The following is an 18,705-nucleotide window of genomic DNA, read 5'->3' as shown; positions in this document are numbered from 1 at the left end:
CCATTCCTAAACTGCATCAAAGGACTCACTGGGAAGTCGCACTGAGATTGTTGTGAAGACAAATATTTTGATCAGAAGAAACCTTTGACCAAACCTTTGATGATGGATACTAAAATAGCAGTTTCTGAAATCAACAACTCAGGCTTAAAATGGTTGTGGCAGACAAACACAAAAGCGGTTCTGAGATATAAATCACATCATCCCAAACAGAGTATGACAAGACTGTTTGTGCACTTTCGTGATGAAGTAATTGTGCAGAGCTGTTCTTCAGCTCCCCAGGCAGGCAAAAATGTGTATTGATAGAAAGGGTGTGTTACCTAATGCGACGAAGTGATGAATAACCCTCATGCTGATGCAGCCAGTGAGGAGATGCTGTCAGACCATCGAGCACAGCCAGGAGACTTGTCAGTGCTCAAAGACGTTGAATTTCTACCTTCCGCTTCCAGCCTCAGGCTCCTGGCACACACACCTCCTCCAAAGCCACTTTTCATTACAGCCTGAAGAGCACATTTTTCTCTCCCTTCTCCTATTCACCTTAAAAGTCCTCCAAGTTTCCAGGGATGTTTTCTAGCTCCATCTCTCCTTTTTCAGAGGCTAGCTTCATGCACATCCATTTATTAGAATGTTTAAGTTAACGTTCTGGACCGTGATTACCATGTTCCTCTTTCTTGGGAAATTCTTTGCAGCTGCAGTGACTGATTTGCAGCCATCCTGCATGTGGATTTAATCTTTTTCGCTTGCTTGCTTCCTCTTGTGAATATAGACCACAAAATACTGCATATACATGTTTTATATGGATCAGCAGGTTGGCACTGGATTAAATCCTGTTTTATCAGATTAGTTCCATGAGCTCAGATTTCATCTCTGTTCTGCAACACCTGTGAAAAATCTCCAGCTTAGTTCTGGGAGAAAAGCAGCAACTTACAGAGTCATATAATCATGAACTTGTGAAATAGATGAACAAAACTAAACAAAAAGGCAGAAGTGAGGAGCACTAAGGCCATGACAAATGGAAATAATAAAAGCACAGAGAAGCATCAGGAAAGCTATGCTATAGTCTCCTATGGCCGCTGTGCTATGACTTTGTTAAGTAGGATTGCAAGTTCACACTGATGTTTTTACTAACACAAGCAATTCTGCTTGAGCTATTAAGTCTGTGCATATTAGCAACCTGGCAGTGGTGTTTTCAGCTGACAGTTCATGGTCTAATCCCTCAGATACAAGCAAGAGAGTAATCGAAGCATTGTTTGTATTGTTCACAGGGTAAGAGCTCTTCTGATCCATCTCTGATGCTTGAACTGGTCCATCTCTCAGGAGACGAGGGAAAGACACCAAGATTATAGTGTGGGTAAAGGGCCTTCAAAGCCACAATAGATAGAAAGGATTTTTTGCACCTTGAGCAACTAAGCTCACTTCTGTTGAAAAAATCCACTTCTAACAGCTAACATTTTGCATACAGAAAATACAAACCTGAATAGGATCTCCTATGACACACAGAAAATCAGAAACCCTTCAGTTCTCAAGCAAAGCCAGCTTTGTGCCTGCTCTGGGGAGGGGTGGAGACTGAGCTACCCCATTTTTAATCTCAAGTGTTTGCTTTCCTGTAATTTATCAGCACCTCTACACTGTGTTCATATCACTTTGCCAATGCTCCACAACACAGATTGGCCAGGCTTTAGGACAGTCGAGAAAGCTAAAGTGCAAACTGCCTAGATATGCTTGACACCTTGTTTTCAGGCTGCCTGTCATGTTGGTATTAACAATGCAATGGCAGTTCTACTGTGGAACAAATCCCTTATAAATATGGATTTATCAAACTGAAATGTCTAGGTAATAAAAATGGCTGAGAGACACAAAACCCACAAGCAGAATTATATTTAGGATATTGCAAAATACAGCCATTCTGATAGAATATAACATTTTAACATCTTCATAAATCTCAAACATGAAAAATAAGTATTTAAATAATAAGGCAGAGGACAAAAGAAACATTAAGAAGATGCAAATGAATGAGAGTCGCAGATACATGAGCACTGCATTTTATTACTGCGCTACATTTTCAGGTTGCATAAATAATTGTACACAAATTCTGTGGCTGCACTAAGCCACTGTGACAACTCTGACCTTATTGTGGCAACAAAATGACAAGAAATCCCCAGAGATCTAGCAATATTTTGACACCACAATCCTGCAGCTATCTCCACAAGCAATTAAATGAAAATGCTGCCCTGCATCCTGCTACATCCCAGAGAGCTGCAGCCAGCAGCTCATCCTGCCTAAGAAAACATTGAACATGTATAACCAGTGGCTGACAGCTGCCAATCAGACCCAACTTACTCTGTGCAGCTTCTTGAAGCAGTCCAGATAGCTTTGCAAGAAAAAAATCTATACTGTATTACTCCAAAGGTGTTAAAAAAATTCTCCCACATGGGTTAATTTTCCTGAAATGGACATTTATATTCTTTCATGTGAAAAAAAAACAACAAAACAAAACAAGGTGGAGCTGCGGAAGATGGCAGATTGCTTTCTACGTCAGCCCTTCTTGTAACCCCACTGCACGCACAGAAACTGGGACACACTGCACTGAACATGGCAGCAACCACCAAGAACGTCCCAAAGGGGAAACACGCAGGTGAGGCTGGCTGGCCTGCTGCTCACTGTGACTGCTTGGCTGGCAGCACTGGGAGGCGTGCAGCCTGCTAAAACCTGTTGGTGATGCCATCTAAAAAAGCTCTGGGAAGAGAACAAGAAGAACGTAGATGTTTCCCAGGGAGTAAAGGAAAAAAAAACCAAAGTTATTGTGGGTTTTGCCTCTTTTCATCGTGCTTTTCTACTACAAGCAGAATCACTTTCCGAAAGTATTCAGTATGCAGTATGATTTATGCAGGCACCAAATAAAGCAGTGCCTCATATTCCTGTCTGGAGGGCCTATGCTATAGCATTTATAGACTCAATCAAAAGGTAAAGTGCGCTGATTGACAGCCAGCCTTTTAAATTTCATTTGCTCAGACCATACCAGAAACATCCAGCGTTAATACAATTCTAGCTAACATAGCAATTATTTGTTTTGCTTTACAAAGGTCACCAGACATCAGTTTATATCTCCCACTGCTGCCTGTTTGCCAAATTCCACTTTCAGAAGACTCACTTCAAAATGTGCTGGGCCTAATTTTTTAGAATGAGCTGTCAGGAACTTTACATCTTTCTTCTACTCTAGGAAAGTACACTAAAAAGGTATAAGCTTTTAGATAAACACTGAGCTGTGCTCCTTTACTACATCAGAATATCAACTTGCTCTTATCTTGCAGCAGTAGTTACGAGGTAACAGCAGTGATACCTTGTCTAATTCAACAAGGGCAGAGAGATGTGTATTGTGTCTCATTTATACATGGACATTTCCAGCTTTCAAAGGGGAAAATGTGATTTAAGTATGCGATCAACTGCGAAATTCCTCAAACGATTACAGATGTTTCTTACATGTCTGACCTAAGAAGACGGACTGTTGAAACTGACTTAACCTAACCACCACAATTTCCTCTACAAGCCGTCCATCCCATAGTAGAAGGACAAGAGGACATTTAGTTTTATGGGTTATGACACGAAATTATAAATCATTGGTCTTGTTTTACATTTTGGAAAACATTCAAGCATGGAGTTTGTCAGACCAAGTAGTACTTCAATCATGTGCTCCACTTTAATGGAGCAGAAGCAACAATTGTGTTTCCCTGCCTTAATGTATGCTTATCTCCTTTGCTCAGTGCCAGCAGCTGCAGCAACAAAGCATGTAGCCAAATTTGCAAAACACTGAAAAGCAGTGCTTGCAGCTGCTAGCACTGTAAGACAGAACAGCCCAAATGAAGTACCCTTTCCTCTTCACTTTAGCTGCAAAGCTCCCAGCACAGTTCCACTCTGGAACATTAACTTCTGCTTCTGCATTCTCAGCAGGGGAGCACCTTGCATGGCAGCAAGAGGATGGCTATTCACACCCCACCTGCAAGACACACAAGGCCTGTACTTTGTAGCAGCATCAGTCAGAGTAGAGAATGGGAATCAGTTTTTACCCTTGTTGTCTGGACGGTGTGCTCCGATGTTCAATTTCTTATTCAGGATCAAATTGCCCCAAACTTGCTTGACAATTCCAAGACAAAGAACCTACCCTCTATTTCATATAAATTAACCAAAACTGTACCATTTTGAATGACTGCTCTGAACATGATTTTCAAACTTTGTCATAAATTTATCCAGTATTAAAAAAAAAAAAAGGAAAATACTTCTCATTCAATTAAATTCCAGTACCCTCATTACACTAATGCTGATAATGTTTTGCGCCTAAACTTCAGAAGGGTGTTGCCACTGACATTTCTTCAGACCCAAACTTTTCATCACATATTATCCCAATTTTTTAAAAATAGCTCTAGCTTGTTCAAAATGCCACTTTTTCAGTGAATGAGCTATTCAAAAATCCTAATCAGGGATCCATTTTGTGAGGAGCTGCATAAACACAGCTGCTAGGAAGGGTCCAGCACAGACAGCAACATAATGGTTTCAGCTCTGTTCGGAGAAGAACCTTGCACTGACCACTTAAACACACCAAACATGCTTCTCTGACCCCAAAATGATATGCAATGTGGTTGCATTAAGAATAAAATGAAATGTAACACTCAAATGCAAAAAGTGCAACTGTGATTTAAAAGTTAGGGTTTTTACATGGAAGGGTGATGGCACCCGAGTCAGTGGGGATTAGCAGCCGAGGAGGAATGACAGGTCTGAGGAAAGAGGAGTGAAAATAATCTGAGACAAAACCAGAGCCAAGGAGTCCAGCTCTGCATACCGGGGCGCTGAAGTAACTATGGAACCACAAATGCTGAAAGGAGGCTCCCAGCATTCAGCAGCTCCACACGGAGGGCTCTTCAAATTGTACTCTGCTTCAGTTGTGTCATTTTCCTTCAAAATTATTCACTGCTTTCAGGGTTCGGCAGAAATCCAGCGTGGAGCCAGAAACAGATGGGAGAACATTTAACAACAAGCAGATTGACTCAGGGCGAGGAGAAAGCCCAAAGGCAGTGGTGATTCAGAGATAAGGCACGCAAGGCTACAGTCTGAAAGTGCTGAGAGGACTGCTTCAGGTGGCTGCTTCAACAGGCTCCTATGGATGCTGTAGGAAAAGACCAAATAATGGTTATATACAGTTTGCAGTGCATTTAACAGTGGTGAGGGGGAGGAGGCAGCAGGGGAAGACAGGCTGATTTAAGTGCTCAACTATAAAATACTTCACTGTTCCATTTACAGACAGTTATAATCCTAGCAAACATTTTGGTGCATCACAAAAATATATATCTGAGATAGTATGGCTTCAATTTAATCAGTATATACAAAAGTGGTAAGAAGTCTTCAGAAGAGTTGGAGGTTGGACTGATGGACGTGTAACCATTTTGGTAAGTGAAATGAATTCCTCAAAATAGTGGGGCAAACCAAAATGAATTCCCCTTAGCCAGGGAGACAAAAGAGCACCCCAAACTTTTTGGAATGCTGTAGCTAAATAAGCTGCTTACCTTCTTGCTGGATGCTGAATTCGCATTCCTAGAAAAGAAGAGGAATACATCAGTGCTGTACTGTCAGACTGAGGCCTCAGGAGCTGCTAAAAGAATTTGCCAAAATAACTACTCACCCAACTCTGTTCCTCTCAGCTGAAGGTCACTGTGCTTGTGGTGCCATGCAATCTGAGGAACTGGTGCTGGCTGCTGCAATTGAAATTGGTTATGGCACAGTAAATCTTCTTGCATGGCAGATGACTTGTATCCATTGTCAGTTCCTACACAAAAGAGGGCAACATTCACCCAATAACCAGGTTAGCTTGTTTGACTGGAAGTTTTTCTTGGCACATTTCTGTTGCTTTCTCAAACTCCTGGTTCTGTAAACCAGAAAATGTTGTGCAAATCTCACAACAGACTATAGCCTTTTCCCTCCAACATTCTACTTCCATTAAAATTTGCAGTCTTCTCTTGACTTTCCTTGCTGGCAATCCAACAAACCACTGACTCTTCTTTGGATCCTTTTTTGCTTTCTTCATTACAAAAAAAAAAAAAAAGAGTAGTCTGGTCTTTCTAATCAGTTGCACCTGCGTGAGATTTTTCCCAAGCAGCAAAATCATTTCCAGGGAACTATTCTTTTGTAACCACACTCCTCAAGCATGATCTCCAGGATACACTGACCAGGCTGTGGTTGTTAGCATGTTGCAGATTGACAAAATCCTTCCATGAAATCGAACCTCTAAGTCTTGTTATGAGGATCCTTCTCCACGGGACTGACTTCTGTGTTAATTTTCTTATTGTAGAGATTGCTGTTTCGGAGGCAGAGATCACAGAAGCTGAGGAGAACAGCCGGGATCAAGTCCAGGTCAGGGGCCACGTCACTTGGTATGGCAATGAGGGACACCCGTGTTTTGCAGTAGTACACGATTGGTACATCATGCATTGCATTAAAAAAATAAACCATAAGAGCCACAAACTGTGTATTGTGTTCCATTCTGGCAAGTTAAGTGGGCTCCAAAACCCAAACTTATTAAGAGGAAGCTTACACCCTATGTCTGACCTATCTTTGTTCATACACAGCCTCTCTTTGTAGCCTTACCCACACACTCTGGATTTCAATTATGTGGCTCACTTTCAGATCCCAGTTTTAGCAGGAACTACCAGTTCTGACAGAGGATATCTTATTCCTGTGCAAACAGTTATCCCAGTTCTACTGACATGAGTCTGGGAATTCCATAAACAATGACAACAGTTTACTTTGCAGCTTTGCTAAGAAACAATCAATGGATTTCTGACTTCTTATCACGCACAGCTGAAATTACTCTGGATCTTTAAGCAAAGTAAGTTTCAATTGCAGTAATAGTTGTGAATCAAGAAATCGTTTTTGGTAATCTTACAGGATTGCTTACAAGTCAACTAAATGTCTATAATTACTGATAAATGCATATCTGAGATTAAACTTAATTAAGATTTCAGTTGATTATCCAAAGCCTTGGAGACTTCTTAACTATGCAGAATGTGTTTATTACAGCTACTGACAGAAATCAGTTTATCTTGAGCCTATTTCACATAATTAAATCCTCCTATGACAGATGTTGCATTTGTCAGAAGTGTCTGATGCACAGTTCTGGAAGATCTGTTTTCTTCAGTGCAGTTAAAACAGCCCTACGTCCAAGTTCCTCTGCTGTGAGAATGGATGTTTGTCCTTTCTCTATCATTTTTCTCTCTTGAAGAGCCTTTGCATGCATTCTCTACCTCTGCCAATTAAGGCAGTTCTTAGCTTAACTGACAACAGTCCAAGTAAAATTCAAGGCAGTAGCTTAGCTGTGATGAGACTGCCCTGCAAGAAGGGTTTTCAGGAGGATAATGAAGCTGTTTGCTCCAAGATCCACCACTGATTGCTGAAAGCATGGAAGCTTTCTGGACTCAGCCGCTGACACAGCATATCCAAAAGCTCTGGGGCTGTGTGAGCCTTTGGTGAAACTGGAGAAGACAAGCTTAAATCTCTTTTCTGATGTACATCTTATAATTGATCTTCTATTTTGATTACAATCAATAAAGCTATGGTGAAGAAAATGTACACTTCCAAATAAGGAAGATGAAAAAGGTTTCTTCTAAGAAAGCTGATTTCCCTATCAAAATTAAAGAAAAATTCTTGAATGAACCCTTCCATCATGACTCCAGCAGTACCTGAGCTTTGTCACAGCACAGACAACAGCAAGTCTCAAGATTCATCAAATCTCAGTTTTGTAGCATCCACACCATCTTACCACCTTGGCTCATAAACTGAGAAAGGGTGCACTGAGGGTTCATTGTAAAAATGCTTTCCAGGTATGAAGGTAGAAGGCATAAATCTAGCTTAAAATGGTTGTAAGCTGACTCCCAACCCTGAGATTTATGTTTTGATGCTGAAAGACCTCAGTTCAAATCCACAAACTTTTTTGGTGTCATTGAAGAAGTGATTTACATTTTCAAAAGGCAAGAAAAGTAAAACATTAGGTCCAATGATGTGTTCTGGCTTTAATAAATTACAATACTCAAAATCTATGAATCACTCTCCCCTTCCTGAGTCAAAGCTTCCCAGAATCATCCCAAATCTCCTGCCTTACTCTAACAGAAACCCCTGGCAAAATGAACAGAGGAAACTCAGTGCTTGTTTGCAAGAAGTCTTCCCTCCCACAGTGTTTTTCCACCCTTTGAAAAATACTATTTCCCTTCCCTGGATGGGGCGCCACATTACACAGATACCCCTCCATCTGAACAGGCAGAGGCAGGAATTGTTCTGGGGAGCAGGACAGCCTCGTGGCATGGTAATAGAGCCTGACACAGCAGCAGGAGAGCGTTACCTGGGGAAATCATCAACTGTGAATGGACATTTAGTGATACACGTGCTGGAGCTGTGCAGTACTCTGCAAGGTAATTGTGCAGACCGTTTCCCCGGGAAGTGTGTTCCGCACAAGCACACACAGTCATCTCCTGGGAAACCTTGTTCTGCTTCATTTCTGATTGCATCTGAAATCCTTAACAGAGTATGTGACCCAGCCGTAAGACAATGAGACGAATCAGGTGAAAACATAGAAAATGGTTACCAGAAACGTATCCTTTTCAGCCCTTCTCTGGCAGAGGACTAGGCAGAAACAACAATAAGCTTTAATAAGTTTGAAGATGTCAGGGAAAATCATCCCCAAGGATTGGAGAGGAGCTGGAGTCATAAAGGAATACAGATGGTAGAGGATCAGAAAACCCTTTGCTGGGTTCAAACTCCTTAATTAACAGTATATTCTGATGCACATTAGAAAGAGACAGTGCTAAGATAATCTAGCTGTTCCCTTCATGAGCCAGAAACGATCTCTCAACCTTGTTCAACCTTTCATAATAATCACCTGAGGAATCACTCAGGTCCATCACAGAAGGAGTATGACACCAGCCCCGCTGGGCTGCACATGATGGATTTTTCCCACCACTGCTCTCTCTTTGCTCCAAAAGCCAGCCCATAGCATTACAGCTCAGTACCGAGTTCCTACAGGGGTTGCAGTGGATTTACAAGGCATACACTGTGGTAAGTCTGAAACTATCTGCAGGATTTTTTTTTTGTTAAATTTTAATTAATTCTTGGGAAAGATTTTCGCAATAACTGAGAAGGCACAAAGCCCTCCATGCATCTCCAGGTCATTGTGCTAAGGATCTGTCTCGACATTTGGGCATCGCTCCAGAGATGTAGCCAAAAAAAATGAAGCCAGGAGACCAAGGTTGTCTTTTGACAGTAGTAAAGAAATGCAAATTTAGCATATGCTGCCAAGCAGATGTGAGCATCGAAGATAAGGAAAACACCTACAGCATTTCAAATTAGGGCTTAAAGAGAAAGAGCTTAAACTAATTTCCAATTAAGTCACCAGACGCAGTGAATTAATGCTGGCTCTGACACTATGACTAAAGGTATGTGTGCAAAATCAGCTGGGAAGAGAAGCAGGGTTACACAGGTTAGCACAAGTTAGATTACTTCTGCAATCTACAATTAATCTTCAGGCAGCACGATCAGTGCCAAGGCTCCACGTGGCCAGTCTGAACTGGGGAAAGAAGCCAATAAGGGAGGACAGCTGTCCAAAGGGAGCACGAAAGTGGATTCCAGCAGCTTTGCTTGCGGGCTCTGTTCACGCTGCTCAACTCCACACAATGCAGCCTGGCAGCACTTGCCTGACTGAATTAGCAGCGTGTCCCTAATGAGCCAGGCTGACAGTTCAGTATGCTGCCATTAACCAAGCAGTCAATGAGACCTCATAGGCTTCTCCCCACCGCATGCTCAAGTGACACACTTGTCCCTCTCTCTGCTGTTTCCTTATGGACAGATTAGTGACCCATCACAGACGCTTGTGGCTTTCTTTTTGTGAATGTTTCCAGAGGAACTACAGCTTTAAAATGAGGGGTAGGGAAGGGAAAAGTTCCCAAATGCTCCTAGATTTGCCACAAGTAATTCTCATTACTTCTGTCTGAAGAACTGTGCTGAAAAGGGCATAGAAGGGGAATACCACAGAATTCTGCAGTCTACCTCAGTGCAGCTCTTTCCTCATCCACGGGTGCTGGAGTGCTCTTGAAAGCAGTGCTTTCATGAAAACCAAACCATCAGCCTAAATGCCATTCCAACATCTACACTTCCAAATCTCCCTGAAAGTGTAACTAAAATGCACAACACAGCATGGGAAGCTTTCTTCCGTAAATGAGAAATCACTCGGGTTGATCTCCAAAGAAGTTCCAACACAGAGTGCAACCTGAGGTTTTCACTGGGTTTCATTTGGAAAGGAGAAGCACAGTCAGTGCTGTGACCTTTGGTTGCTTGAGGGAGAGAAAATAAGATATACCCCACAAGACACCCTAATGAAACCTTTCTGAATTAAGAATTCAGATAGAAAGATGACTTGTTTAGCTTTCTGTTTTGCATGTAGCCAAGCTTGCTTTAATTCCTGTCCATTTTACTAACTCTTGCAAAATGTACAACTCAGCCCAGTGTGGCTAATCACAGTGCACTCAAAACAAACCACTACCTGAAGTTATGGCCAAATTTACAGCTCTGCTGTCCAGTTTAGTTAAGTTCAGCGCTGCTATGAAGAAGCACAATTAAGCCCTGGAGAAAATCCAGACTTTAGGACATAATTCCCACACGGAGACTTTGGAGAAAGACTGAGTATTTTTCCTCCAATACACGAAGGAATTCCAGTGACAGAGCATAGTATTTTTTCCCCTTCAACCTGATACAGCTTAAAATGGAACACTGCTATTGACCGATGGGAACCACCCCTTCCTCCGGGTATTTTATGTATAATGTTTTGGAATTTATCCAGCTCCAATGTAAGAAAGCATACAGAAATAAAGAAAGGAAAAGAGTATGAGGAGCTCCAGACAAAAGTGAATAGCACCTTACACTTGTTTTTTAAAATTCATCCCATTTACCACCACACAGCTGGAAAACCTCTTCCTTCCCAAGCCCCAGATTCTCCCTGTCCCATTGCAGGTTGCCATTCAAGGCCAACGACTCAACACTTCAACAGGGAACACAGTCCAGGCTGAAATTCATACCCAACAGGATGGGAGAATGTTGAGCTCGTAGCAAGGAGGAAGGAAGGCAAACCCATTAACAGGCAGAAAGGAAGCACATTTCAATGAGGCTCTTTTGTCTTTAGAAAAGGGAAAGCAAGCAGAGAAACACATTCTCCCTTCTACACTGTTGTGTTTACGTAGCCTTCTTGCTCGGAAAAAATCTTTAATTTCTGTAAGAAAACTATACAAAGGCAGAAAAATACGTAACTGCTTAAGAAAATAAACCTCCAAATAAGAAAAATAACTCAGATCTGTTCTGGAAGAGATCTAAATATTTGCACCTTTCAAGCAAACAAGAGGAGTCCAATAAACAATATAGAGACACATTGTTTTAGTGCATCTCTTGAGCAATGACTGCGCATCAGACTCTGCACGAGTGGCTGGACACAGCTTGGCTGCAGATCCTCTTTTCTGTTCCCAGCACGTAAGAGCGGTATCCCAGAGGTTTCTCTGGCTGCCTCCATCAGCTCACAAGACCCCTTTGTTATGCAGCTGGTCCAGCTTGCAAAGGAGAACTCAACAGAGAGTAAGAGGGTGCATCTGGAGAGGATGCAAAGGGAAGCTCACCAGGATAGGGTCCTCAATGTGCTGCACAAACACAAGACTTAGTCTTTGATGCATTTGCTTTCCCCAGATTTTAACACCACTCCAGCAAGCCGGCACACAGCCCCAGGAGGTGTATGCAGTGCCAGTGGTTCCTCTCAGCAGCACCGTGGGCTGTGGGGCCACGCGCCCGTCCACACCTTGCAGATCATCACTGCTGTGCTGACATCCCTGCACACGCAGGCCTGGAGAGTTCTTCAATATGGCAGCACCTCCTGCAGCTGTGCCCATCCATCTGTTCCCTGCTTTCGCTGAACACTCAGCAGCTTGGCTGCATGGGATTTGAACCTGAACAGTATTTCTTTTCCTCTCTGCCCCACTCTATAAGAAATTGGGCATTTAAGCGCAGCTATCGAGCAAGATCACAGAAGACAAAGTATTACGGGTTATCTCAGATTAGCTCCCTTCCACCTGACAGCTCCAGGAATAGGAGCATGATGCAGCCAACACTGAACAAAAGCCGTGGTGCTCTGTGCTTCCATTCATAGGTTTGAGGCAAGGAGGCCGTGCACGAGCACCAAGCAGCCACACCGGGTGTCCTGCAGAGCACCTCCGAGCACACTGCGAAGGCAGCTCAGCCACCGGACACAATGCACCCTTCAGAAGAGCACCAAACAAAAGGAGATTTGTGAGATAATGCAGTGGAGCAGAGCTGAATACTTAACATTTTGAGAAAGGCAAGGGCCAGCGAGTGGAGCAGGGGCACATGCTGAACAAAACCTTTCAGGACAGCCTGAAGCTGCCCACATTACCAGCTACAGGCCTCCACCGCCAGCATGAACTGAGGCTTGATTGTGCAGCACAGATCAGAGGCTTTTGCCAGAGCCTGGCAAACTGAAAAGCTTTTTAAGTTCACAGCAGCATGAGTGTTCACTCCTATGACCTCCACAGCCTCCCCTGGAACAAGGATCTTCAGGAAGAAAAGTGGCAGCCTGAAAATGCAATGAACAGTGGGACCAGCACTCCTCCAGGACCAAAACAGCTCCTAACAGCACTTATTTAGCCTGACTACAATCATTATTTTTATATTAGAGTCATCCCCTTTCAATTAACCCTAAAACATATTATTGCTTGAGCTCAGAGAAGCAAATTCTCCTCCCAGCCTGATGCTGCAGACTCAGCCCTGGCAGAAGCCCTGCGTGTCTGCCATCCTTGGGTGATAAGGATATCACTGATTTTGGAGCACTCTGGACCACTGTCACAGGAAGCAAGGAGAATATTTTGGCCAGCATCCTCTCTGGCTTATTGCAACACTGCTCTCCAGGCAACTGCTACTGGCCACAGGCTGAGACAGGATATAGGGCTACATGGACCCGGTACAGCTGATAGGACAGTAGAGAAAAGCACTACAAAAGGAAGTATAAATAATCACCGAATCTTTTATTTGTTTATTTTGGTATCATGTTGAGAATCATTTGGGTTGCAGAAGGTTGGCAATGAGGGCAGAGGTGAAGCATGCCCAGCTTCCAGATCTGCACTGTGCAGTGGAAAGCAGTTCTCACCAACAGTCTCTCACCAAAGCTACACGCACTGCTCTTCGGTCATTCAACGTTAAATATTCTGCTCAGAAGTTAAACCATTTTCAAGCTGAAGTGGAGCTTTTTAAATTGAAAATTATTTCTAAACCTAATGCAGTTTGGCTTAAAGCAGTAAGCAGACAAAGTTCCATCTGTATTAATAGATCAGATTAGTTCCTCACCATTCACATATCCATCTGCTTAAAAGGTGCACTTCTCATTGATACCTTTGTAGAGAAGAAAAGAAACTTTTAATTTCTCCAAAGACTTAAAATGAGTATAAACTAAAATTAACAGCACTCACTTGCGTATGACTTCACTCGATTACCTGGCATACAAACCTCCATTCTGTGAGCAAATTAACTTGGATGACAATAAGAATGATGGAATTATGCAGAAGGGTAAAGAAGAGGAACAGGAAGCCTAGGGTTGAATTTGGGCCATCTGATTCTGAACAGCTGGAGCCCAGCACACACCTGCAGCCACTCCTGCCATTGTGCTGTGTGCTCCCTCCCACCTCTCCAGCCCTTCTGTGTGCATTACCACCAGGGCCCAGGCTGGAGAACTGAGAAACAACGAAAGGCTGAGGCCCCACCTTAACACTGAGGTGCTCATCAGGCTGGGCACAGCTACATGTGTGAATTTTAAGGGTGGTTTTAAAGTTATTTTTAACTTAAAGCTTTCCCTCTGGATGCAGAGCCAGCTCCAACTTGAGCTACTGCTATTCCCTCTTAACCAGTCAGATTAAAAATAATACCAGCATCAAGAAAAACATTTACTTAATGCTGTAATCTTCTCAAGGGCAGCTAGGAAAGACAGGCAACGAGGATGCATGGGGGACTGCAAGCAAGCAACTGCTCTCCTGAGCCTCCTTGCAACGCACCCGCAGCCCTGGGCACACTGCCGGCTGCAGCACTTGGTCACCCCCTCGATGCAGCAAACAAGCCTGCAGCCACCTCTGTGCCTGCCAGCAGTGTCATCTGCAAACTTACAGATGTGCCTGCTTAAAAGCATGCTATAACAGCGGCTCCTCAGAACACTGAGCTGCTTTACACCTTCTAAGTAATTCCAGCTGCCTGTACAGCAGAGATGCTATTTGTTATCCCATCCTTAGGGATTACAGTTGAATTACTATGCAGTATATCATCCTCCACCCAAATATTCAGAATCACGCTGCCTGCTTGTCTGTGCAGGAAATAAGAGCTTCAGCTGTACCAAAGAGGAGGGAAATGCAAGCTGTGTGGAGGCTGACCCTCCTGCAGCTCCGCTCCCCCCACCCTGAACTGCGCCATCTCCACGTCAGCGCTGCTGCAGCTCAACCAGACACCCAAAGCCTGCTTAAAAACCGAGCAACGGAGATTAGAGATGGAGTGGCTTAAAACTGAAGTTCAGCAAAAACCTTTATGCATTTATCATAAAAGGATAGGCTTCGTGGTCTGTGAGGATATTACTTGGAAAACAATCTGCAACTGTGATGGATTTCCTTAAGCTTCTGCAAGCACAGGTCTGTACAAAATGGGATTAATTCAAAACCTTATCAGCAAAAATTCACGCGGCCCACTTTTTGGATTCTGCTTTACAGGGTTAAAATTTAAGCTGTTTGGCATACATGGAGGAAAACATTGTTTTTATAACCACCATTATGATCCCCAGCATGCAATTCTACCCTTAAGCAAGCTTGTTATTTCATTGTTAATAATGAAGTCCTAAAGGAAAAGTCAAAGGAAACAAAAAGGGGAAAAAAAGGAAACCTCAAACTATTTTTGGTATTTATCTTTTCTGCTGACATTTCCAATTCACCAAATAAATATTTATTACATTCCTTAAGCAAAATGATATTTAATCTATGGTTCAATTTTTGAGATACTGTGGATCTGAGTTCCACCCCTCTCTTTTAGCCACAGGCAAGAATACCCTGAACAAGTGTTAATTTTGTTGCTGGTGGAGGAAACAAAAAGATCCCCACGGAGGCCCAAGCAGCAAAGCCCAGCAAAGCCCAGCAAAGCCCAGCAGGCCATGTCCCCCTGCCTCAGTGCCATGGGCGGGCACAACGAGCAGCGCTCACAGCATCGCTTGGCTTAACCCCGCCGGGAGCAGATGGCTGTCCCTCCCTGTGCATGGCTGCTCTGACAAAGACATCAGTGACAAGTAATTCCAGTTCTCTGAAGCTCCACCAGAAGCATATAAAGGGCACTGAGCGCTTCTGAAATTACAATTCAGTGCCGTAAATTTTCTAAGAGAAAAACCCTGGAATATTCTGGGTCCTCTTCAGTATTATTACCTGCATTCATTCAAAAGAACACGGCAAGGCACTTTTTATGGCTACCCTACTTCACCTTACATTTCCATTATGAAGTTTCAGTTCATAATTCAAGAGCCAACGCGAGCAGTCAGGTTTTGCCTGGGGACGAGCTAATTCTCAGCCTTCCCTTGGATGAGACCCAAGCTCTAAAAAGGGTAAAAAGGCATTTGTTCTATTCAGGAGTTTTGAAGGCCTGTGAACATCACAGATCATCACATCCTCTCTTCACAAGGTCCATTCACATGATCCACTGAGGGGTAATGGAAAAGGCTAAAGCTCAAGCCTACTAAGTTCAAACATTTATGAAGAGAAGAATTCAAGTTTAATTGAACAATAATCCCATAAGTATAATAATCTATAATCCATAGTACCAAGCTTAACTGTAAGAACAATTTCAGATATTCAAACTGGACATTTACACAAGTGAAATCTAAAGACCATTTGGAAACTTAGATTGTAGACTTAGCTGTTCACAGTCCTAAATATGGTACGCATAAATCTCGCTCCAACCTTCTTCCATAACCAGTCACGGTTATGTATCTCTGATTAATACAATTGTTTTCCAGAGTTAAAGTTAAGAATGAGCACTGTGCTTCAGAAGGTGCTGTGCTCTGAACACAACCCCTTTTTCTGCAGTTCACAGTTCTTATTGAAAATACAGCATGACTGATTTGCCTCTCATTTTCATGGACATTCCTCAGTACACAAGCATGATAAAGGATGAAAACATTTGCCAAAGCTGCCTGCCTTCCTGAAGGAGAACAAGAAGAAGTGGTACATGGCAGACAGGAATGATGTGCAGACAGCCACCAAACCTTTGGTCAAGGGAGACAACACAAATGTTTTGCTTACAAGACACAGTCCTTCTCCTTGGCTCGTGCAGGATGCATTACAGCAATCCTGCCATGTGGGGCTCCCCTTTCTACCTCCCCTCTGCTTCAATGGGAGAGGAATTTCAGAATTCCTAAGCAAATAACATTTGTATTAAACCAAAGCACGAGTGCAGCAGGCTCGGCTTGCTGTCCCTAACAGCAGCCAACAGCAGATGCTTATAGAAAAGTAAGGATACTCATTCATCACATTTTATCTGTTCTGTCACTCTTACGTCACTGATGGTAAGGCTCAGGGCAGACATCTATCAAGATCATAATTTAGAACCAACTATAAAATTTTCCATTCACATTCACAGGAAGTCTATAAGAAATTCAAAGCAAGACATAAGAAGAAGGGCAGGTACATCTATCAACTGTGCTTTTGGTTGAATGCACTTTTTTCATAAGGCTGGATTTGATGACCCATGAAGTTCCTCAGTGCAATAATATCAAATCACAGAGTGCCTCATTTTCTTTAAGTTCAAGCAGTGAGACATGCCCAAAGAAAAACAACCCAGGGGTCAGAGCTATATTTCAGAGGAAATTTTCTTCACGTTTGAGGGAGCCTCTTCACTTTGTCACTTAGTTCCACCTGACATCCTCAATTATTTTTAATATCTCTTAGTATACATTGTTTTAAATACATATGTGTGTGTGTGCATATTTCATGAATAAAGAGAAAATATGACAAGCGTTGCAGGAAAATGATACTGTATGTCTCCTAGCAAGCTGAAGCTGTATGAACTAGAAAATGATACTGCTAACGAATCAATAATCAATCATACTTGTAGAGATTCATCTACTCATGGGTGGACAGAAGTGAGCTGACTAAAAGCTAGCACTGAAAGAAGTGTGATACAACTTCTGACTCAGAAAATGACACACACATACACACACACACACACACACAAAGAAAATCACTTCCACATGCAGCGAAGGGAAGATAAGTGAGTGCTGTTAGCAACCTCATTTCATAATCACACTCTAGTAGATTACACAGACCAGAACCGAGTTATTTACTCAAACAGGGAAAATGAAAAAAACAAAACTAAAAATGCCTTCACAGGCACAAAAGTGAATAACTTCCTATTTTGCATCCCTTATCCCCTCAATGTGTTCACCCCTTCCTTCCAACAGCTGCACTCCCCCCTGAGCACTGGCAGCAGTGCATGCTGCAGGTGGCCCCGAGCCCCATGGATGGAGATGACCCCAGTTCACACTGCCCAGCCCGCTGGTCAGCTGCTGCCAAGCAATGTGTAACAGCTGGGTGCTGCCCGCTCACTGCCTTCCTCTGAGCAGAGGCATTAATTTATGTTACCTTATTTCAATGCTTTTTCAGGCTTCTAGCTCTCTTTTTGAACATAGTTAAAGCTGACCAGTGAATTCAGAAGTTATTCAGCTGACAGAGCAGTCACAGAAGCCTGGCATTTTCTTGGGAAGCAGTCTAAAAAGGGCAAAGAGCCATACACAGTACTTAGATTCAATCTGGGTATCTCTTGTTTGAATACCAAAAGCAATAAAGGCAGATAAAAAGTTGCCCAACACACATGATTTTATGTCATCTTCTTTGTATGCTACTAATCAGGCAACTTTATCATTCCATTGCACTTTCTGTAAGGTCTACTCCTACCACGCATCAGAACTAAAAGCTCACTGTTTGCAGGCAGGAAGGCAACGCAAAGACTGCAGCAGATGAGGCCAAGCCCTCCAGTGCTGGCTGCCACTGACCAAGCACTGCTGCTTCCAACACCTGAAACAGTGCAGTGTTGTCTGGAAAAGGCCCTCCTGAAGGAAACTGCAGGGAGTTCACACTGACGGCTCTGCTCTTGGTTCATCACTTCAGCAGATGCTATTTGTACTCTTTTCACTGAAATGGAAGCAATGGGAGTCACTGCTAAAGCTTAGAAACATTTAGAACAACCACAGGCCCCTGTGCCAAGGTTCACTTAGGTCATTTGCAGAGGCTTCAAATACCCACTGATACCGAGCACTCAGTGTTGCCTTTCACTGCCTTCCTACCAAGAGGGTGGACAATGAATACCAGATGTGACCTCCAGTCCTGCTGCTTGCTATATCAGTTTTGCATAACAGAAGGGAGAAGCTTTCACAATTAGTTCCATACTTAGTTCCCCACTGCAAAACTGAAGGCACATCCTCACTCATCTGAGTATCCCTGCTGGGAAGCCTTGGATGACACATCCACTTTGTAGAGCTTTCTACAGAGAGTAGGAAATGAAATAATCACCATGTGATTAAACTTAGTCATTAACAATCTTTCCCGTCTCCCA

General features: G+C 43.0%; 1 protein-coding gene across 2 annotated transcripts in view; it reads right to left on the bottom strand.

The window, feature by feature from the left end:
- ZDHHC8 (zinc finger DHHC-type palmitoyltransferase 8) overlaps window positions 1-18,705 on the bottom strand; it is an 81,533-nt gene that overhangs the window by 34,062 nt on the left and 28,766 nt on the right. The window lies entirely within an intron of this gene.

The sequence above is a fragment of the Cyrtonyx montezumae genome, unplaced genomic scaffold (genome assembly GCF_038088225.1).
Source record: "Cyrtonyx montezumae isolate F1298 unplaced genomic scaffold, pur_monq_1.0 scaffold_23, whole genome shotgun sequence".
In the NCBI taxonomy this organism is placed as follows: domain Eukaryota; kingdom Metazoa; phylum Chordata; class Aves; order Galliformes; family Odontophoridae; genus Cyrtonyx; species Cyrtonyx montezumae.
The sequence above is the reverse complement of the archived record's forward strand: the minus strand, read 5'-3'. Positions and strand labels throughout refer to the sequence as shown.